This window comes from Choloepus didactylus, chromosome 3 (assembly GCF_015220235.1).
Source record: "Choloepus didactylus isolate mChoDid1 chromosome 3, mChoDid1.pri, whole genome shotgun sequence".
NCBI classification, from domain to species: domain Eukaryota; kingdom Metazoa; phylum Chordata; class Mammalia; order Pilosa; family Megalonychidae; genus Choloepus; species Choloepus didactylus.
This window is the reverse complement of record NC_051309.1, coordinates 113,660,336-113,685,220: the sequence shown is the minus strand read 5'-3', so window position 1 is coordinate 113,685,220 and position 24,885 is coordinate 113,660,336.

The window sequence follows — 24,885 nt, the reverse complement described above, 5'->3', positions numbered from 1 at the left end:
TAGTTAACAAACCCAGAATGCCTTGAATTAGAGGAAACCAAATCTGCTACAGAAGGACTCTGATACATTGCCAAATTTTATAATGATAATCTTTCTCTCAGCCTTCTACGAAGGGACCTACACAGCCTTTTACCAAGGTGACCATGCATTAGGAACAAGAAAATGATCAGATATTTCAGGGAATTTTAGACACTGGCTCTGATCTGACATTAATTCCAGGAGATGCAAAATATTACTGTGCTCAAACAGTCTGAGTAGGGGTTTATGGAGGTCAGGAAATCAAAGGATATTTACCTTAAGTACACATCAAAGTGGTTCCAGTGTGTTGCAAAACCCATCCTGCAGTTATTTTGCCAATTCCAGAGTGCGTAACTGGAATAGACATTCACAGCAAATGGTAGAGTCCCTGCATTGGTAACCTGACCTGTGAAGTGAGAGCTATTAAGTTAGGTTTCCAAGTGGAAGATGCTAGAACCGCCTCTACCTAGGAAAATAGTAAACCAAAAGCAATACACCATACCTGGAGGTGTTGCAGGATTAATGTAACCATGAAGGATTTGAAGGACGAAGGGGTGGTGATTCCCAGCACATCCCCACACAACTCTCCTATTTGGCCTGACACAAAACAGATGAATCTTGGAGGATGAAAGTGGATCATCATAAACTTAGCCACATGATAAATCCAAGTTCAGCTGCTATTCAAAAATTGGATCATTGCTTGAGAAAATTAATATCCCCTTGGCATCTGGTATGAAGCTACTGGTCTGAAAAAGACTTTTATTTTTCCTCAACACCTGTTAGTAAAACCAGCAGAAACAGTTTTCTTTCAGCTGGCAAGGCCAGCAATATACCTTCTTTTTCATACCTTAGAGGTATGTCAATTTTCCAGCCCTATGTCATATTCTAGTCCACAGAGAACTTGATCAACTTTCTCTTCCACAAGATATCACACTGGTTCATTACATTTATGACATTGTCCTGATGAGATCTGGAGAGCAACAAGTATCAAATACTCTATGCTTATTGGTAAGGCATTTGTATGTCAGAGGCTATATCCAACCAAAAATTGTTTATTGGATAAATCCACATCAGTGAAATATCTAGGCATCCAGTTGTATGGGGTATGTTGAGATATTGTTCGTAAGGTGAAAAATCAGTTGCTACATCTGGAGCTTTATATAACTAGGAAAGAGGCACAATGTGTCATTGACCTCTTTGGATTTTGGGGTCATCTTATTCCTCGTTTGGACTCCAGCACATTTACTAAGTGACCCAAAAAGTTTCTAGTTTTGATTGAAGACCAGTTAAAAAGAGGACTAGGATGCTGTGGAAGCTCTTCTACTATTTGGGCCATATTTTCCAGCAGATCCAAGTGGAGATACTGATTAGGGCCTTCAGCAGACCCCTATAGGAGAGTCACAGTACAGGCCCTTAGGATTTTGGAGCAAATCCCTGCTATCTTCTGCAGAAAACTATTCTCTTCCTGAGAAACAACTTTTGACCTGCTACTGGGCTTTAGTAGAAAATGAACACCTAAACATAGAGCCACCAAGTTACCATGAGACATGAATTGCCTGTCATGAACTGGGTGTTGTCTACCCTCCAGGCTTTAAAGTTGGGAAAGCATAGGAGCATTCCATCATAAAATGGAAGTGACACACATGAGCTTGGGTTCAAGAAGGACTTAAAGACACAAGTGAGTTACAGGAGGAAATGGCCCAAATGCCCAAAGCCCCCAATCATTTCATTGTACCTCCCAGTCTGCAGCTATGGCCACTTGGGTAGTTCCTTATGGTCAGTTGACTGAGGAGGAGAAAACTCAGCTTGGTTTACAGATGGTTCTGTATGATATGCAGGTACCACCTTAAAGTAGACAGCTGCGACAGTACATATCGTTTCTGGTAGATCTCTGAAGGACAGTGGTGAAGAACTTCCTTCCAGTGGGCAGAACTTTGAGCAGTGCCCCTGGTTGATCATTTTCTTGGAAGGAGAAATGACTGGAGTTATATTTATGCACTATTTCATGGGCTGTGGCTAATGGTTTGGCTGGGTGGTCAGGGACTTAGAATGAACATGATTAGAAAATTGATGACAAAGAGGTCAGGGAAGATGTATGTAGATAAACATTTATGAATGGGTGAAAAACATGGAGATATTTATGTCTCATGTAAATGCTTACTAGAGGATGCCCTCAGCAGAGAAGAATTTTAATAAACAAGTGGACAGAATGACATGTTCTGTGGATACTAGTCAGTCTCTTTTCCAGCCACTCCTGTCATTGCCCAATGGGAACATGAAAATGTGCTCATGGTGGTAGGGATGGAGATTATGCATGGATCCACCAATGGAGACTTCCCCAATTCACCTAGGCTGACCTGGCTACAGCACTGCTGTTTGCCCAATCTGTGAGTAGCAGAGACTAACACCTAGCCCCTGATATGGCACCATTCTCTAAGGTGATCAATCATGTACTTGGTGGCAGGTTAATTACATTGGTCCACTTCCATCATGGAATGATGGGCAGTGTTTTATTCTTACTTAAATAGACACTTACTCTGGATATATGTTTACCTTCTCTACATGCAATGTTTCTTCCACAACAATCATCCATGGACTTACAGTAGGTCTTACCTATAATCATGTGTTCCACACAGCATTTCTTCTGATCAAGGAACCCACTTCAAAGCTAAGAAAGCATGGAAATGGACACAGGCTCATGTAAGTCATTGGTCTTACCATGTTTATCATCATCCTGATGCAGCTGAACTGATAGAAAAGAGGAAATGCCTTTTGAAGACTCAATTATGGTGCCAAATGTGTGGCAATATACTGTAGGGCTGTAGCAATGTTCTGCAGAAGCTACTGTATGCTCTAAATCAACATCCAAATTATGGTGATGTTTCTCTCATAGTCAGATTCATGGGTCTAGGAATCAAGGGGTACATATGGGAGTAGGAGTGATACCACTCACCATTACACCTAGTGATCTCCTAGAAAAACATTTGCTTCCTATCCCTGTGACTTTGTGCTTCACCACGGTACACAGCACTTCATTGAACTTAAAGTAAAGTATGCCACTCAACCATATTAAGTTCCTCATGGTTCCGAATCAAAAAAGAAAGGGGTTAATCTACTTGTTGAAGTGATTGATCCTGACTACCAAGAGGAAATTGGAGTGCTGCTACACAATGGAGGTAAAGAAGGGTATGCTTGAGATACAAGAGATCCCTTGAGGCAGAAGTTGGTCCTAGCATGCTTTTTATTAAAGTCAATCAAAAACCAAAATAACCCAATCCAGACATGGCTAGTACAGTCCAGACCCATCAGGAATGCGGATTGGGTCATCTCATGGCCAGCTGAGGTGCTTGCTGAAGGTAAGGGGAATATAGAATGTGTTGTAGAGGAAAGTCACTATAAATACCAGTTATGACCATGTGGCCAGCTGTAGAAAAGACAACTGTAATGATATTAGTATTTCTTCCTTATTTTGTTATGGATATGTTTGTATCTATACACAAAGCAAGTAATTTTTCCTCCTATTGTCCATTTATCACATAAAGTAGTATTAACTTTTTCTCAACATCTTTAGGTTGTAAGACATCAAGGATAAAAGTGAATATCACACAAAGACTTTCATCTTCTTCTGGGGAATGGGTTAGTGCATTTTCAGTTTTATGCAGGACAGTTGTATTACGTTAGGCAAAAGTACATGTGATGGTTAGTTACATGTGTCAGCTTGGCCAGGTGATGGTGCCCAGTTGTCTGGTCAAGCAAGCACTGGCCTATCTGTTGCTGCTAGGACATTTGTGGATTTAAATCATCAGTATGTTGATTGTGTCTGTAGCTAATCTGCATTTGGCCAATGGGAGTGCCTTCCACAGTGAGAGACATTTAGTCTTATCTGTTGAAGGCTTTTAAGGGAGAGAGGGTATCTTCAGCAATCAGAAAAGAGAACTTTCATATCTACTTCAGCCAGCCAGCCTCTCCTGGGGAATTCAGCAAAGACCTTCATTTGAGTGCCAGCTTAAAGCTTGCCGTATAGAATTTGGACTTGTGCATACCCACAGTTGCATGAGACAATTTTATAAAATCTCTCACTATTTACAGATATTTCCTGTTGGTTCTGTTTCCCTAGAGAACCCTTACTAATACAGTACAACTATTCTATTTTCTTTATTTGGAGATTAGGTATGCTTTAAGGACATGAATATGGGTAACAAGTTGACATGGGGTGATCTGTGATGGTTAATTTTATGTGTCAACTTGTTTAGGTTCTGGTGTCCAATTGTTTGTTCAAGCAAGCACTGGCCTGATTGCTACAGTGAGGATACCTTGTACATGGATTTCCATCTTTAGTCAGTTGATTTCATCTATGGCTGATTTGCATCTATAATCAACACAGAAGATTGCCCTCAGGAATGAGGAAAGTCTCCTTATCCAATTAGTTGGAAGTCTTAAAGCCAGAAATGAGCTTTTCAGAAGTCAGAAAGAATTCCTGCTTCTTCCTCAACCAGCCTGGCTTCTTATGTGGAATTCAACTTAACTCTATTTTCCAACTGGTGGCCTGCCCTAAGAATTCAGGCTTGCTAATTCCCATGGTCACATGAGACAATTCCTATAGCAAATCTCACAAGAATCATACACACACATACACACACATTCACACACACACAGATATCCTTCCCATCAGTTCTGTTTCTTTGGAGGACCCTGACTAATATACATAATATCTCAGAAGCCAAGAGAACAAAGTGTTTGTAAAGAAAGATGGTCTCAAACTGTGCTGAGAAGTCAAAAAAATTTAAAACCATCAGCTATAACAACATAAGGGTATTTGGGGATCTTGATAAAGTCTCAGTGAAAATGTAGATATAGGAACCCAATTGAAGTGAGATGAGTTAGCATGAGAGATCAGGAAGTGTAGACAATGATTTCATGACAATCATTCAATCAATTTTTTTTTGCAAATGGAAGCATTGAAATGGGAGTAGCAATTGTAGTATGGTGTTTTCCTTGTCCTTTTCCTCTCTCATCTTGGAACACAACTCCTGGCTTTTCTTCATCTCCAGTACATTTTTTCATCATTCAGTAATTTATTCCTTTCCTCATTAATATTTAGTAAATGTTTATTGAGCATCTACAAAATGGAAGGCACTATGAGCTTATCTGGAGAAATGTCAGACCTGTAGGTATAGATTTGGGAGTCATAGGCATAAAGGATACATGTAAGAATGTAAGATATTAAAGATATAGATGACATTTGACACCTAAAAGTTATTTAGAAGTTTCCCTTACATTACCATTCTTCATATAATTAAAAATATCAATTTCCTAAAACTATTGCCTTGAGCTATTAATAGCTCTATTTAAAATTGTCCATGGTCCCTAAAACTATTTTCTTTTAATGAACTGATTTGATACCATTCTTTAATGCATACTTTGTATTTTTATCCTGTGCTCTCTCTTTATCTTAAAAACAGTTGTTCTGCCAGTTCCACCCATAGAAACTCTAGCCATAGAAATCTAAGACAATTTTCAATGTTCTTCTTCCAGAATTCTTCTGAAAGAACAATTATCCTGCCAGAAGGGGTCTTTTGTTGTTTAGGACTTTTGTATCAGTTCTTGTTCACACTGCAAATGTATGCATTTGTCATAGTGCCTTACTGTGACTTACTTTTCATTGTGGTCTTGAAAGTATCTTTCTAGAGTGCTTAAATCCAGTAACTCGTAATGAATATATGTTGAATTCAGCATTGCTTCATGGAATAATTAGGGAAAAGCAATGCAAAACCGGGGCCTCAAAATGCTCAAATTATTGATTCAGCCCATATTCTAGCTGATATATTTACTAGTGGCTACACACAAACAAATCCTTCTAAATCTAACTTAATGAAACAAGATCCTACAAATTCTCTAAGGCATTTATTATTGATGTCTTATTCACTGAATGCTACCTGCTTCTCTTTGGTATATTGTTGACAGAAGAAATAGTGAGTTCATTTCATATTGAGTTTGGATAAGTCCGTTCAAAACTCCTGGAAACATCATTACAATTAAGTGGCATTATAGTGCCAAATACTGACCTTACATTTTGGGAACATAATATGTTAAACAAACAAATGCTTGTTCAGCAAACTGTTTTATCAGAAATTGCTTATGTTGAACATTGAAATGTGACAAGTATCTTTGAAAGTCAAAAAAACCCCACAACTTCCAAAAAAAAAAAAAAAAAGATGATTTAAATTGAAATAATTCTGAGTTTCATTTTGGAGAAAATTGTAAAGGATCAGACTTTTCCCATAGGAGTTTTAGTACTTCCGGGTTTGGGTTTAAGTTATAAATATCTCAGAAACTGCCTTACTCATGGTGTTTCAAATTATTCCCAACTGTGTTTCTTACTGAAACAAAGATGCATGGCTGTACCTGTATATAGTGAGAGGAAAAATCTCTCCAACATTTTGAAAAGGTTATGTCTAGTTCAAGTCTGTATCTGGCCTTTCCATGTGATAAACTAGTTTTCTGATAATTACAAAAAGGAAAGGATTCCATACTACTCTTACCTGGTGTGTGCCTTTTATTTCAACTGAAGCTGATCTCATTGCTTCTGGGCTTCTTTTTTCAATATACATTAAAATGTACAAAGGTGTCATTAAAACAAATGGTGAATATTCCTCCATTTTAGCCTCTGTCAAAACTTCCAAATCGGCATTCATGATATTTTATTAAAATATAATTTTGTTTGTATACTGTGAAATAATGTATACCCTAATAAACTGCTATTTCACATCTTTTAATTTTTAAGATGTGGCAATCCTTGTATATTTAGTTTAAAAAAGCAAGAAATCCATAAGAGAGTGGAGGGAGACAAGTTAAATGATGGGAGTCAGAAAAAAAGTAGAGCAATTAGCTTGAAATCCACATAAAATTTCTAGATACTCTTTCAACGAAGAAACAATTCATTTCAAAGAAGCGCTTCACAGCATCTAGGCAATATGCTTTCAGCCTAAACCCCACAGGCGCTGTCTCTAAGCTTCTTAATGGTAAATAACAGAATCAGCAAAGGAAAACTCATCTGTTTTATGAGTAGTTTAACATACAGTGTTAGAAAGATGTCAGAAAAAATGAAGACAGCTTTATTTTATTGTTTTTTTTAGATTTTTGATTTTAGAAAATCAAGATTTTAAAATATTCTGGTTCTCTATACATTCTCAATCTCCTATTTGTGTAACTATTCTTTATTTCATTTCCATGATTTATAAACTGGAAAATATTTGCTTCCCCCCAAGTATCCTAAAAATTGTAACAAATAACTTCAAATGTAAATTCTTAAAAAATGTATAATTTTCAATAAGAAATGTAATTTGACTTTTTTTCCCTTTAAAAGTCAAACCTGAGAGATGTCTGATTGCCATAGCTGAGTTCTGCTAAGTTAGCCGTTATACAGAAATTAGCAGTTGACCAATTGCCAAACCCACACAGAGTACGTTTTAAGAACCTAAGTTGTTATGGAAGAAACTTGAAAAGTGGAATGATTTGGAAGACCCAGAACAAGCTGAGATAGAGAAATTTTAAATTCTGATTCACATATTGATCTACTCTAGTTTCTGGTATCATCCTCCAATTGTTAGTCATAAGTGCTGCTAGAAGTATGAACCTTGAAAACAGTATGCTAAGCAAAACATGCTAGGTCACAAAAGGGCACCTGTTACATGATTCCTGTCAGGGAAATCACAGACATCTGTTAAGCTGCCATCACCCAAACCTCACTTACCCCTGCCTGCTTTTATGGGGAAGTCACAAACACATGCCAATTGTCTAGCCTCATGACCTTCACCCACCCCCAACTCCTTTTGTATTGTGTACCAATCCACAGCCTGCGGGAGCAGTTAAGTCAAATGGAAAGGCCCTGCCAGATCGTAAACCTGGAAACTGGGATTCCAGGTACTCATTAAAACAGGAATTCTCAGTAGCAGGGCCCCCACCTCCTGAGATGGACAAAGTCACACTCGGTTCAGTAGAGATCTGTCTCTCATCTCTGGCTCTAACTGGAGCGTGTGGAGCTGCCATCTATCGACCTCAAACTGGAGCAGTTTTTGGCCACACTGGGAGGCTGGATGTAATGAGACTTCTTCTTCTGCTCTTTTGGACAATTTGTGCTGTATAAACGACAAAGAGATTATTTGCCTTTTCAGGACTCTTTATACTGTGCAAGTAATAAAGGGATCATTTGCTGAACGTTTCTGCTGTGCCCTGAATTGGTGTTCCCACAATGAACCATTGCAGCAACTTGCTCCACAATTCTGTTAATATGAAATGCCCAAAGTAGCAGATTAATAGTTTCCAGGAGGAAATGGAGAATGCTCTAATGACTGGGATTTCTTTTTGGTGTGATGAAATTGTTCTAAAATTAGATAGTGATGATGATTGCACAATTCTACAGATATTTTAAAAACATCTACTGAATTGTATCCTTTAAAAAAGTGAATTTTGTGGTAAGTAAATTACATCTCAAGAAAAGCTGTTATAAATTTTGGGTATTTGGCAATGATGTTAATTTAGCCTTTAATTGGTCATGTAAACTGTTAATATTCAGTGGCATTATTTATTTAAATGTTGTCAACTCTTATACAGTGTTTTATAAAATAAACAGCACTTTCATACACATTACCTTTCTTAACCCCACATTAAACCTATTATTGAAATCATATTCCCATTTTAAGATGTGGACTTTAAGGCTTAGAGAAATTGAGTGATTTACCATTGTTAACAGATCTAGTAGCTATATATGTAAGATTCTCCTCAGGTCAAATCTCTTGGACTTTCATAGAATCACAAATGAATCCTTGAAATTTTACTGGGTGAAGCACACAAATTAATAGGAACGAAAGAGAAAGAGCCATGAGTCTAAAGAGGAATTCTTCACTCGTAACTGTTATTTCTGGAGAAAAATGTGGATGATGCAGAATAGGAAATCAGCAGCAATTGATTGTTGGAATTCCATGTTCCCAGCACCAGCATAGAAAGAACCCACTAAATACAGTTATTTGACAGGGGACATGTTTTACAGGAATATTGAGAATAGGAAAGACTTTTTTAAAAAGTCAAAGGCAGTGTGATGCTTTGAAACTCTATGTACCCCCAGAAAAACATGCCTTTATATTTAATCCATTCCTGTGGGGTGTGAACCCATTGTAAATAGGACCTTTTGATGAGACTGCTTCAGTTAAGGTGCATTCTAGAACTAGAGTACTTTATAAGGGAATGAAATTCAGACACAGAGAAAGAAAGCCATAGACGCAGAAGCTAAAATCAATGAAACCCGGAAGAGAAGGGAGAGACCAGCAGACATCACCCTGTGCCTTGCCATGTGACAGAGAAGCCAAGGATTGTTGGCACTCAGTTTTCAGGAAAGCATCACCCTTATGGTGCTTAGAATTGTATATTTGCTCAGCCTCAAAATCATAAGCAAATAAATTACCATTTGTTTAAGCCAAACCATGTGTTCTAGTTTGCTAATGCTGCTGGAATGCAAAACACCAGAGATGGATTGGCTTTTATAAAGGGGGTTTATTTGGTTACAGAGTTACAGTCTTAAGGCCATAAAGTGTCCAAGGTAAGTCATCATCAATCGGGTACCTTCACTGGAGGATGGCCAATGGTGTCCGGAAAACCTCTGTTAGCTGGGAAGGCACATGGCTGGCGTTTTCTCCACAGTACTGGTTTCAAAATGGCTTTCTCCCAGGATGTTCCTCTCTAGGCTGCAGTTCCTCAAAAATGTCACTTTCAGTTGCTCTTGGGGTGTTTGCCCTCTCTTAGATTCTCTGGAGCAAGAGTCTGCTTTCAGCAGCAGTCTTCAAACTGTCTTTCATCTCCAGCTCCTTTCTCAGCTCTGGTGCATTCTTCAAAGTGTCCCTCTTGGCTGTTGCAAGCTCTCTCCTTGTGTCTGAGCTTATATATTGCTCCAGTAAACTAATCAAGGCCCATACTGAATGGGTGGAGCTGTACCTCCATGGAAATCATCCAATGAAAAATCTTGCCCACAGTTGAGTGATCACATCTCCATAGAAACATCCAATCAAAAGTCTCCAACCCAATCAATACCTATATGTTTCTTGCCCACACAAGACCACATCAAAGATAATGGCATTTTGGGGGACATAATACATCCAAACCAGCACACCATGGTATTTGCCTAATCAGCCTAGGAAATGCCTGGGAAGGCATTCGTATCAGATTTCTGAAAGAGACTATTTTTAATTATCAAATATTCTTATGCTTTTCTACATGGGCTGCTTCTGATGAAGGAAATGTGAGCATAAATGAAGAATTCCGTTTCCCTACAGAGGAAGAAAAGCCCATGTACCTCCTTTATCTCTCTCTCTTCCTCTGCTATGGTGACTTTTTATATTCAAGACTATATAACCACAAGATATGGAGGCTTTCTGATTCACATCAGACTATGAGATAAAAGAGAGTAAAAACTATTTTTTTAAAATGTAGTCTATCAAGATTTTTACCTTTGTTCCTGCAGCATAGCCAACTCTATGCTTGCTAACTTGAAATGTTAATTATTTTTAACATGTGAAGTGTATTGAGTAGTACTAATTATAAAAAAGAGGATATTCTGGTTTCATTTGCATCTTTATGATTTCAGACCTCCCTGGGGATAGCACCACACCTGCCCTTTCTACTGATTCTTAATGTTTTCCCCCTTTTCATTAAATTTACTTTGACTTGGATTTTTGTTACTGGTATCCAAAAAGATTTTTGGTTAATTTACTCCTACTCACACTCCTCAGTGGTAAATATGTCTAACATTTCCTTGTTCCAGAAAATTTCTATCTAACTGTAGCATACTTTACCTACTTTACATACTGTTGTTTGGCAAATTAATTTTCACTTGATAGTGCAACATCTTTCCATTGGACTTTTAATTAGTTAATTAATATTTATTCCATACTTTATTTCATGTAGTGTCAGTCAAATTGGGTTTACTATAATTGAACAAAATAGAAAAAGCTGCTCTGCTTAAGGAACTTAAATTACAATCAGACCTGGGAAATTCTGGGTTTTGGGTGGACCAGAAACAGGATCCAGCCATAGGGATGTCAAGGGCAGTTGCATTTGGAATAGCCAGTGCACAGACTCTGAGGTGAATATGACAGAGATGATAAGCTGAGGTCACAGAGTTGTCAGCCCTTGTGGGTTACGGGAAGCCCCTGGAGTGGTTTTGAAGAGAGAATTTAAATGATTTAATTTAAGGTGTTAAAAATAAAGAGATGATAGTGGATGAGTTGAGAGGGAATTGAATTCTGGGTATATTAAAGGAAGGTATGGATTGAATGTAGATTAAGAGAAAGAGAGAGAGGTCTGACCCCCAAATTTTTGACCTGAGAATTAGAAGAATGTAGTTTTCATTACTGAGAAGGAAAAGTCAGGAGACAAGCAGAATTGTGTAGCGAGTGGATAGCAATCAGAAGGTTGGTTTTGGAAACATGCATTATTGATTATGTTGAGAATATATGAGTCTGGAGTACAGGGGAATGATGCAGACTAGAGAAATAAATTTAAGAATTGTATGATGAGATCCCCTACACAATAAACACAGAGAAATTAAAAAATGGGTCCAAGGACAGAATCCAGGGGAACATCAAATTGGAAGCTGGAAATAAGAGACAGAGAAGGAGTACCCATTTGGATGGGGGAGAAATCCTGGAGTTCAAATGGATTAAGTGTTTCAAGGAGGAAGTAATCAAGAGTATCAAATGTTGCTAACAGATTAAGTTCCAGACTAAGAATTGACCCTAGGATTGGATAAAGTGAAAGTCATTGGTGATCTCAGCAATTTTAGCTGAAAAGTGAGGACAAAAGTCTGACTGGAATGGATTTAGGAAAAAGGAAGGAGAAGAAGTAGAAATGTGAAGTATGGACAATTTTTTTAAGGTGTTTTGCTGTAAAAAATTGCAAAAATAAATGTTACTGCAGAGCAATGCAGATCATGGGTGATTTTAAAAAAGAGAGTATAATGCAGCAAAATGGATGTTGAAATGGATAAACATGATGCAGAAGGGAGAAAGGAAGAAGGAAAAATTTTTAGTAAACAAAAGACATGTAATCAATTGTACAAGGGAAGGTTTGGATTTAAAAAGGAATAAGGCCAGGGGAGAAATCAGAGTAAAATGTGTAAAGACTTGTAGGTTTGTAGATATCTGAGGTTGGGGGTGGACTTGGAATTCCTCTGAAGCTTGTTATCACTTTTTGAAGTGAAGTAAAATCCAGGGCAACACCCAGAAGTGAGAAAAGAAGAAGACATACTGGAGGTCTGAGAAGAGAGAAGAAAGTGGATGTAATTGTTGGGAACATGGGAAAGAAAATGTACTAGGATTACCTGACAGCACCAAGGGGCCACTTCAGATTTGTGGTAAAGAATATACAAAGTATGGCAAGTTAGCGTAATTGTGAATTCTCCTTCAATCACATTGCAGGTTGCAGGTGTTGAGTGATCAGAGAACTGGATTTATCTAGGATTTGTCTAGGTTTGAGGTTTTCCACATATGTGCATTGGAAAGAGAGCATGTCAAGTGAGTGGAGGATGAAAGAAAGGAGCAAATCCATTAGTGAATCATGAAATCTAGGCCTGGAAATTATGGAAAGTACAGCAAATGTGGGAAAGACAGAAAAATGTGGCAGGTTAATGGAAAAGTAGATCCTAGTGATGCCAAGAAATTTTTGAAGTTAGGGGATTTAGGAATTGATCTGGAAGGACAGGAAAATTACATTATTAAGGGATGAGAGGTTATTGGAAATATAGATCCAAGGAAGATGACAAAAATGAATGAAATGTGAGACCAGCTTACAGGAAGGGGTGTCACTGTGAATATTGGATTTATCAATAATTTAGATAGGAGAAAACTGGAGAGAGGAAGACATGCACAGAGAGATGTTTGGAGTTGTTAATTTTATGCATTTTATTATGAATTTTGGCAAAGCTTTTTACTGAAAAAAAATGCTGTTTACAGTACTTTCAAGAATACATGACAGAATAAAAATGAGAAAGATGGGAAAAGCTAAAACTAAAACAAATTAGAATAAAACATTAAATGATATTAGTAGAATAGATATAAAATGTGGATTGTAGAAAAAAATTCAGAATAAAGAGGTTAAAAGTTACTCACTCACAATGTTTTATCTTTCAGAAATTTAAATCTACCAGAGTGTTCCTATACCAGACAATTCCTAAAACTCAGAGGCAACAGCCTCTTTAAGATCATCAGTCAGATGTAGCCCCCTTCCCCATACTAACACCTCCTTTCAATATGTATAAGTTAGGGTGCTCATGGTCCAAACACCCCTGAACATGGAAAGAGATTAAGTGAGAGGAAGGGGTAGCAAAAAGCAAGGCAATATTTAACAAAGTTCTATGAATACTGAAACTTCATATAATTATTTTTATATATATTCAGATGCTGGGGTGTTGGAATGACTGGAAGGAGGTAAATGACATGGTAGAACTGTAGCCTATAGCATCCTTTGGGATGTGCTCTATAGCTGCTCATTGAACTGTGCTTTGAAGGTATTCACCTTTCTGTATGTACCTTGTATTACATAATAGGGAAGGCACTGAGACTGTGAAACTGTAACCCATAACAATATTTGAAATTACCTATATGACTGCTTGTTGAGTTGTACATTGAGAGTCGACACCTTTCTATATATATGTTATATTTTACAATAATGGAAATGGCTGAAGTTGTGGAATTGTGACCCATGACATTCTTTGAAATTTGCTAACTACTTGTGAAATCATACTTTGAAAGTTATCACTGTTATATATATATGTTAAAGTTCACAATAAAAAAGAATTATTCATAGAAAGCACTTACTGAAACACTGGATGTTTTAACATAGTTGGAATGAGGAATCAGAAGCCTCTGACAAGGAAGTAATGTGGCTTTAACCTGTAAAAATTAAGAGGAGTGTTTGGGAAGATAAATAGTAGGGTCTTGAGGATGATTAAACTGAGCATCATGATCTATGAGGAGCAGCTTACACAATTGTAGGATTTGAAAAGGGAGGGCAAGCATTTCCATCCTTCCTCCTCAAAGGTCTTCCTTTTAATTCTATTCCATTCTGAGTGGTTCAAAATTTTTATAGAATGCTGCCCTTTATCTATATTTAGCTTTCCTTGTTTTTTAGCTTCCAGATACCTCATTCTCTGTAACATTTAGCACTATGAAAACATAATTGATATTCAAGGACTATAGCTTTATAAATGCACACACATTTATATATACATAAATACATGTATAAACACATATGTGCATATACACACATATATGCATAATTTTTAAAACCATGAACCTGTTGTCTCTTTGGAAATTGAAGCTGACCATGAAGGCGGGGCAAGTTAATTCTGTGCCCAGGCTAGAAACCAATTGATCTCAATCATACCCTCCTTGCTGTATCAAACTATAATGAAGTCAATAATGGAAAATGAATTTCACCTCTTGAGATTGTTTTCCATGAAATAAAGTTGGGGGCTCTACAACCATTTATAATCTGTGAATTTTGCTGCATTAGTTTTCAAGAACTCAACATTAACCTAGATTATGCTTGCTTTGGAGAGTTTGTTTGAAGCTTAGATCACTCAAACCTGAATAATCATTTTGAAAGCATCTGCTAGACAATTTACAGGCACTGCTAGTTATCCATTTTAATACTCTTTGTCCTTTTGTGTATTTGTTCTGTCCTAGTTTGCTAATGCTGCAGAATGCAAAACACCAGAGATGGATTGGCTTTTATAAAAAGGGGGTTTATTTAGCTATACAGTTATAGTCTTAAGGGCATAAAGTGTCCAAGGTAACACATCAGTAATCGGGTACCTTCACTGGAGGATGGCAAATGGCGTCCGGAAAACCTCTGTTAGCTGGGAAGGCACGTGGCTGGCGTCTGCTCCAAAGTTCTGGTTTCAAAATGGCTTTCTCCCAGGACATTCTTCTCTAGCAAGCTTGCTCTTCTTCAAAACGTCACTCACAGCTGCACTCCGTTTCGTCTCCTTGAGCCAGCTCATTTATATGGCTCCACTGATCAAGGCCCACCCCGAATGGGTGGGGCCACACCTCCATGGGAGTATCCCACCAGAGTCACCTCCCACAGCTGGGTGGGGCATATCTCCATGCAAACAACCTAATCCAAACGGTCCAGCTTAATCCCCACTATTATGCTTGTCCCACAAGATTGCATCAAAGAATATGGCTTTTTCTGGGGGACATAATACATTCAAACTGGCACATTCCACCCCCTGGACCCCAGTAAATCATATTCTTTCCAAATACAGAATACATTCATCCCACAATACCACAGAGACTTAAATCATTTCAGTAACAAAAGCTAAGTACAAAATCCCATCAAAATCAAATACAGGCGTGGTCAGTCCTAAGGCATACTTTTCCTTTAGCTTGGATCTGTGGACTTAGAACAAGTTATATGCTTCCAATATACAAAGGAGGGACATTCATAGGATAAACATTTCCATTGCCATAAGGAGAAACAGTAAGGAAAACAGGGTTAACAGGACCAAAACAGTTCCTAAAACCTGCAGGACAAACTCCATTAGATTTCAAAGTCTGAGAGTCATTTACAGAACGACGTTGCATCCTTGGGGCTTGAGAGAGCGGGAGTCTAACCCTTCCTAAGGGCCTTTGTGGCAGCCCTTTCCTCTCCAAACACTTAGGTGAGTGCTCCAACACACCCACACATTGGGGAGACCACCTTCTCGGCCCCACCCTCCTCAAACATCGGGGCTGCTCCCGGATTCCCTTCCATCTCCGGGGCACTTGCTCAACCCCTTCAGAACAGTGTGGTGGCAGCCAGGCTCTCCCCAATTCCCTGGGAATGTGCTCCACCCTCTTTGGGACCTCGGGTGGCAAAACTCTTCCAGAGCATCGAGGAGGAAGGCCCGCCCTCGACCTCCAGGGCAAACTCACCCTTTCCATGCATGTGGGCTGCTCCGCTCTCCCAGCCCGAGACCTCTTGACTCCAGACCTCAACCTCCATGGCTCTGTCTTTGAAGAAATTTTTCCTTCAGTTTGTTCCTTGTCTGTCTCCTCCAGTCCAGACCAGCAATGGCTCCGTCTATAAAGATCTCGCAAAAATTCTGTTGGCTTTGCATGAAGCATACAGGGGTCAAAGCCATCAGACAATAGGACTTTCCACAAATCCTTTCTGGATAATTCCATCTCCAATCTTGTCTTGTACTGAAATGGCGGCTGGGTTCCATGTTTGGTTACATCCTCACATTGGGCTGTAGCTTCTGGGATTCCACCCCCTGGAAGCTCATAATTTTCCAAGCCATCAGCTTCTGGTTTCTTTGAACCCAAGAGTTCAGTTCTAAGTTTATCTCTCTCTGCTCACATTTTACTATAAGCTGCAAGGAGAAGCCAGGTTACGTCCTCCACACGTAGTCTGGAGATCTCCTCAGCTAAGTACTCCAGGTTGTCACTTTTAAATTCTTCCTTCCATCTGACACCAGGACTCAATTTTGCCAAATTCTCTGCCACTTTAAAACAAGGATCACCTTTCTTCCTGTTTACAACACATTCATCATTTCTGTTCAAGTCCTCATCAGAAGTATCTTTAGAGTCCATATTTCCACAAACAGTCTCTTTAAAGCAGTTTTGGTCTTTTCTATCAAGCTCCTCACAACTCTTCCAGAAACTCCCCCTTATCCATTTAAAAAGCCGTTCCAACATGTTTGGTATTTGCAAACTCAGCAGCAAAAGCACCCCACTTCTCTGGTACCAAAATCTGTCCTAGTTTGCTAATGCTGCAGAATGCAAAACACCAGAGATGGATTGGCTTTTATAAAAAGGGGGTTTATTTAGCTATACAGTTATAGTCTTAAGGGCATAAAGTGTCCAAGGTAACACATCAGTAATCGGGTACCTTCACTGGAGGATGGCAAATGGCGTCCGGAAAACCTCTGTTAGCTGGGAAGGCACGTGGCTGGCGTCTGCTCCAAAGTTCTGGTTTCAAAATGGCTTTCTCCCAGGACATTCTTCTCTAGCAAGCTTGCTCTTCTTCAAAACGTCACTCACAGCTGCACTCCGTTTCGTCTCCTTGAGCCAGCTCATTTATATGGCTCCACTGATCAAGGCCCACCCCGAATGGGTGGGGCCACACCTCCATGGGAGTATCCCACCAGAGTCACCTCCCACAGCTGGGTGGGGCATATCTCCATGCAAACAACCTAATCCAAACGGTCCAGCTTAATCCCCACTATTATGCTTGTCCCACAAGATTGCATCAAAGAATATGGCTTTTTCTGGGGGACATAATACATTCAAACTGGCACATGTTCCATTATTTTTATTAAATTCAGATGAAACTGAGACAAGATTTTGTTTTATTTTTTATTTTAAATCTAGGTTCTCTTTTAAATGTTCTCTCCAAATGGCTTTAGTATCATGGTTTGGCGATCAGAACACCCTGGAGTCAGAGCCATAAAGTTGGAGACTGGCCCATCTCTAGATGACCTGAGAATGTTAATCAATCTATACTTCATATAATTATGCTAGCTATGATATCAAGTTGTTGTAAGAATAAAATGAGTAAATATCATAAGGCACCTAAAGTGGTACCTGAGACATGGTAAGCAAATTACAATACTCTCTCTAAGACTATGGAGCACTTTAGGGTACAACTTTGGAAGCTACGTTTTAGCCATGGAAGAAATCCTCCCTGGGACTAATTAGGAAAATCTTGGCGCTTTTGATGTTTTCTTAAAAACACCAGACACACACACACACACACACACAAACACCAAAAAAAAGTCCAAATAGTACAAGAAAATTGCCTCGTTTCTCACACAGGAACATCAATATAATCACAAATATATTAATACCTCAAAAACCAAACTGGTGCCTGTTTACCATATGTAGTGCAAAGTTTAAATGAATTGTATATCATTTAAGAGGATTTTTATATTAATACCAGTTTCTATTGCACTCCTAAATTTGGATCAATATGTTTTTTTTTTTTTTCTCCTCAAAATTGAATTCATCTGATCCTTTAATAAAGTGAAACTTTTAAAGGACTTCTGTCTTTCTGATATTATTTTGGAAATGCTGGAAGTTTCTAAAATTTTTAAAAATTCCATATGATTTATGTTATTCTCTTTCTCTCTTTTTCCTCCTTCTCCCTTTTCCTTCTCTTTCTTTGGACATTTCTTTTTGGGAAAACTTAAACAATTCATTCTATTTTCTGAAGCCTTTTCATATGTTTCCATTTAAGCATTTCTCAGGGACAAAAGCTGAATGCTCTATTCTAGACCTCACCATGAAATGAACAATTTTTACTGATTGCTCATGATTTGTCTGACAGAAATTTTAATATTTAAAACCAAATGTCTTAGTTGCTTCCCTTCTCTTCATCTATCCAATAGCTGATGCCGTATTTCCTAATCTCAGTTTTCTACATCCTTCAAAAACAATTGTTGTTCTGAAATTTAAATATTCTTGAATGCAGTGAGAAGCCCAGGAGAGTGAACCTAGATTTCCTTCAGTGGAAATTAAGTCTTCTTCAGAAAGCTCAGCAGTCTCAATTGTTCCTTTGGTATCTGAAGGCTCATCACTGCTCTAACGAAGTCAGTGTGGAACACTGGAGAGGTAGAGAATTGTTTTGGTTTGCTAAAGCTGCTGGAATGTGATATACCACAAATGGACTAGCTTTTTTTAACAGAGATTTATGAACTTACAATTTACAGTTTTTAGGCCATGAAAATGTCCAACTCAAGGCACCACCAGGACAATACCTGGACTCTGAAGATGGGCTGCCAGCACATGGGACACCTCTGTCTCGTGGGAAGGCCCATGGCCAGCATCTACTAGTCCTTTGCTCCCAGGTTTCCTTGCTTTCAGCTTCTGGTTCCAGTGGCTTTGCTCTCAGTTCTGTGGGCCCTCTCTTAGCTTCTCTGGGGCTTTGCTCTATGAGCTTCTCTTAGTTTCACCTTTTCCTTCTCTGAGTTCTCTGGGCTCTTTCTGTGTGCCCTTTATCCTCTTATAAAGGACTCCAGTAAAGGGATTAGGACCTACCCTGGGGCACTCCTCAATTGAAATAACCTAATCAAAAGGTCCTGCCTACAATAGGTCTGCACCCACAGGAATGGATTAAAAGAACATAGCCTTTTCTGGGGTACAAACAGCTTTAAACCACCACAAGATTCTGAATCACAGCCCCCTAAGTGCTGCCCATATGACCTGGGGTAAGCTGATTAAACTGTGTGAGCATTTGCCCTGTTTCCTTATTCCTTTAGTGCTGCCCCTGTAATAATACCACACTCAACTGCCATTTTCAGAAAGTTGTAAAACCTGTCTTGGATTGAAAAATAAAAAAAAGGGAACTGGGGAAAATGACTTGTAAAGACCTGAGAGAAATAACAGATGCAAAAAAGAAGAGAACTTAAAGCAAGTAGTTTGAAAACCAAAACATTGTTCTCGCGTAATTGTGCCTTTTTTTTTCAAATGTGCAATTTTCTCCTGGGGCTCAGAGCATTAAGAACATGCCTGCAGGGGAATTATTAGATGGCAACCAACTGCCTGGGTGCTAAAATCATATTAAAAGAAGAAGAAAACTGCAGTGAAGGACTGGCACAAAACCGTAAAGTGAAGCTGTAGGTATTTGGGACAAAATGAATAATTTTAAGCTCTTAAAACTTTAACAGTTACTAATATGAAGACTGCAGAATAATGACATCAACTTTCTTTGAGTAGCAAAAAGGCCAGTATTTAGCCACCATGTAATTTCCCTGATGTTCTCATCTCTATCACTCAATAGTTCAATTACCAAGGCTGTACTAAATTCTTTTTCTGAAGGGTAACAACTAGCTTTAATAATTTCACAGATTCCATCTGTTATATGAGTTTAATATAAACATAGTCTGAATGTCTATGGTTAATAACTTTAGTTCTATGCCTTACTCTTTGTTACCTACTGTTTTGGTTTGCTAAGTTGTTATGCAAAATACCAGTAATGGATTGGCTTTTATAAAGGGGTTTTATTAGGCTACAAATTTACAGTTCTATGGCCATAAAAGTGTCCAAACTAAAATATCTTCACTAAAGAAAGGCAGATGGCATCCAGAACACCTCTGTCAGCTGTGAAGGCATGTGGCTGGTGTCTGCTTATTCTGGGTTGTGTTTCAGCTCCTCTCTCTCAGCTCCTGTGTGTCCTTGCTTCTTTCTCCCAGAGTTTTCTAAGTATCTGTGGGTCCTCTCTTAGCTTCTCTGGGGCAAACTCTGGGCTTCATTTCTTAGCTTAGCATCTCCAAACATCCTTCTGTCCACAACTGCAAGCATCTCCAAGCATCAGTGTCTATGTTGACTCTTAGATTCTCTCCAACATGTCTTTCTCAGTTTCTCTTAGGGTGTTTTGTTCTCTCTGCTCTCTATGTGAGCTCTCTTTAAAGGACTCCAGGGAACTAATCAAGATCCTGCCTGAAAAGGTGGGGCCACACCTCCATGGAAATAATCTAATCAAAATTTTCCAACCTAATCAAAAGACAAATAAATCTGCCCTCGCGAGATTGCATTAAAGAACATGGCTTTTCTGGGGGACCTAATAGATCCAAACTGGCACATCTAAGCATTGCATAGTGATGTCAAAAGGGTGATTTTTCAAATTTATAAATTGTATCAAGAGTATTGAGTCATGAGTTCTTTGATGGTATACACAGCAAAATAATTGCAGAGAATAAAATATTCAAGTGAAATTTCATATTGTTTAATTGAGACGATTTCATCTCATCAAATATATTTATATCATTACAGAGCAAAAATTATTAGTGCATTACTCTATGTTATTTATGAACCTAAAATTCCCAAGGATTTTTTGGAATTCTAGTAACTCCACAAATGACAATTATCAAATGTATTTTATTTCTCAACTTTAGCACATTTCTGGGTAATATCAGTAGCTTGAAATTACAGCTAATATAATTTGGGAATCACCTACTGGTAAGATAAGGCCAGTACGGTTTCGCTATTATTTCTTCATTATCTACAGGGTACATTCATTACTTTATTACTGGATGTACATTAGCTGTGCATGGTGTTCTTTGCCAGGCATTGCATACTTTAATATCTAGCCCTGAATAGTTTCTAATTATTATCTTGAAGTCTATGAATTAAAGAAGGCTTGTGTACTACTGTCTCATGCACACACACACACACACACCCATAAACCCCATGCCTATATCATGCAGTGCATCCAACTAAATCTAGGCTACTAACCATGAGTGCTCTGTAATTTTAATTATAGTTTCAGGAGATTCATTGTCTACTGTTGAGATATCAGAAATGTCAAATTTGATTATTCAGACAATTATTGTCCAGATTTCAAATTAACAAAACAATTTGATTTACTAGTCAACCTTCCATTCCTATTCTGTTTTCCTTTCCTTTCCTTTCCTCTTTTCTTTCCTTTCCTTTCCTCTTTCCTTTCTTTTCTTTTCTTTTTTCTTTTCTTTTCTTTTCTCTTTCTCTCTCTCTTTCTTTCTTTCTTTCTTTCTTTCTTTCTTTCTTTCTTTCTTTCTTCTTATCAGCATCTGTATAATTTGAAGCAGAAAGGAATGAGAGGTATCTCGTATTTAGTGATTTAATCTATGCTTCCTCTTATTTTTACTAATACAGATCACAGAGATGAATTTATTAAAGGTATGTTTATGGAGACCCTAGAATCCTTTCAGATGAGCATCTTGAATGTATATGATCTAGTAGATTGTTCATAGAACCTTATACATCCTCTCTACTCATGAAATTTGTAGAACTTGAAATTCCGGAAAAGTACTTCTATTTAAAACAAACAAACAAACAAACAAAAAAAACTAGATTCTGAAAAAAATAAACCCATGCATTATTGTGCATTGCTGTGGTCATAAAAATAAAGAAATGCCCAAACCCATGAATAAATAAATACATTTAAAAATTTGAGCTAGTATCTATAAACTTATAAGGTAGTAGATCTCATGTAGAAAATTATACTCAGTAAACCTTGGTCCTTTGGCACTGTGTGGGAGATAAAACCTTCACATTAGTTCTGAGATGTTCAGAGGGAGGTAAACTGATCTCATATTGATAGTACCCTTTGTCTTTTGGACAAGTAAATGTAAATATTGTTTTGGAAATGAATGTATATTATAGTACTCAAGGTGCTTACCAGTTTTGATGAATTAGTACAAAAATCACAAGCACATAGAGAAACAAAAGATATGAAACAAATGTGTTCAGATTTTGGAATTATTACTTAATACATACTATAAAACCAATATGTATGAAATATTAAATGAAATATACAGAGAGAATTTCAAAATAAGAATGGAAAATATGATGATAAAAAGACAAGGCAGACTGAAAAATAATATAAACTTGTATTTAGGATTAAAATATAATCACTGAATACACAAACACATTGATTAATGTAGGGTGAAGTTAAACATAATTGAAGAAAGAATTGTAAAGTAGAAACTATATACAGAGTAATTATACAAAATAAAATACAAAGGGACAAGATTATGAACATAGAAAAGAAAGGTAAAGACATATTTAGGGTAGAATGAGGATGTCATATCTAAGTGGAGTTCAAGAAGAGAACACAGAGAAAATTGAAGGAAAGCAATATTCAGTTTTGGGTGTGAATACAACAAAATGTATGGATGCCATTATTCCACATATAGAGGAAGCACAACATATAATAGGACAACAAAAAGTAAGTAACTAACAGAGTAACTAAATACCTCCATACTTAGACAATTTGCACCGAAACTGCAGAATGACAAGGAAAATATGAAGATTATAATAGCAGCCAAGATAAAAATATATCTCAAATAAACAATGGCAACTAGATTGAAAAATGATGGCTGGTAGCAACAATAAAAACCTTAACAGAATGTTGTAAAATCATTGTACTACAAGAAAAAAATAACCTCAAGTTAAAATTGCATTACCAGAAAAATTGTATTTCAATAAAGAGGAAGAAATGAAACCATTCTCAGATAAAGAGTTTACCAATAAATCATTTTAAAAAGAATATATAAAAATCAGTAAGAAGAAGGATGATTTCAGAAGAAATGTCTGAGAGGCAAAAGGAATAGACAACAAATAAACTCATAATAGTCGGTTAAAGAAACATGCTATTTATGTAAAAGAATATTTATTATACTACTAATTTTTTAAAAAAGAATGCAATTGAAATCTTCTACATTAATAACATATCAGTTCAACTTTGGATAATAAGAAATAAGCCCATGTTAAGGGTCTTTGAATTATTCAGGAAAGAAGTTCAGATATTGATTAAAATAATTGTAAGGTTAAATACAACAAAATAATTTTAAAGCTAAACTCTAAAAATGTTTAAACCTATACACTAAAAATGAAAAGTGTCTAATTTCCCAAACAACACAGCAAGAAAAAAAAGCATAGCAAAAGTGGGATAAATTGAGAGAAAAATTAATATGGTAGAAATAAGTCAAAATAGAATAAAATCAAATAACCATAAATGTGTTAGGCACAGCAGTAAAAAAGGAAGATTTGACTGAAAAAAATTCTAACTCATACAGTCTTCACTTAAAACTTCATAGCATGGGACATGGTGATATAAACAGCTATTGAAAACTCCTCTCCAGAGATTCAATGAATCAAAGGACAATTCTGAATTGTTTGAAACTCTCGAGGAGGATGTAGATGGGAGAAGGACCCTATAGATGCTAAATTGAAGAAAGAGAAGAAATATCAGGTAGGAATCTTCAGTCCAAGACTAGCGGGTCCTCTACCGACCCCCTCACTCAGTCTCCATGTGGGAAAGGCACAGAATCAGCAGAGGGGATACCTCCTACCAGGGATACAGATTAAAAAATCTCTCACAGCAGTGAGGCATATCCCCAGTGTTTGAAGGCCTGGGGGAAAGGGGAGGATATTTCACGGCCTAGGTTGGTCAGGGACATAGGGACTGAGAAAATATGGACAGAGATTGTGTTTTCAGCCTTGGGTTTGAAAATACTTCCCCCACCCTTGAGGAAAGCAGCAGCTGGTGGCTATTTCATTGCTTTTGGGATGGCTGGAGTACTGGGTCAGCTGAGGGAGTACTCTGCCACATGTGTAGCCCCACATCAAGCCAGATTTTGGTTAGCAAAGTGAGGGCATATGAATCCTGCAGTTTTAGCCTACCTGTGTAGATGCAGTATGTGCTCGGAGGCAAAGCAGTCTCTAAGGACAATTAAGTTACTGAACACCACCATCTGCTGGACAGTCTGGAAAGTTCAAGGGAATACAAATACATAAAAAGATGCTCCAAACCCTTTATTAGGACCACAGGAGCTGGTCTACATGCCCAGCACAGAAACCCAGCCCTGTTTGGGCTGAGAAACATGGGCAAACTGTTAAAACAGGGCTCTAAAACAAACCCAGGTCTTGCTGGCCCATGGAAAGCAGAGTACCATTGGAAGCCACCAGATCTCTATTACCACACAAAATGAACTTGCTGGGGTGCCCAGTGCCTACCTCCCATCCCTGTGGCAGGCCACAGTGGGTGCCTGATTTGGAGGGAAAACTGAGGGTCAGAGCCAATATGACAACTAGCCAACAACAGAAACAAAGAAATAGAGAGATGAAAGAAAACTAACAAGAAAACCCAAAGGCAAAAAGAGAAAACAATCTCTAGAATAAACTAATAAAGAAAATCAGATGCCTAGACAGCCAAAAATCACAAGCCGCAACAGGAAACATGAGGATAAGTCCCAGTCAAAGGAACAAACTAACACCTCCACTGAGATTCAAGAGTTGAAACAACTAACAAAAAATGTTCAAACAAATTTTCTAAACCATATCAATGAGT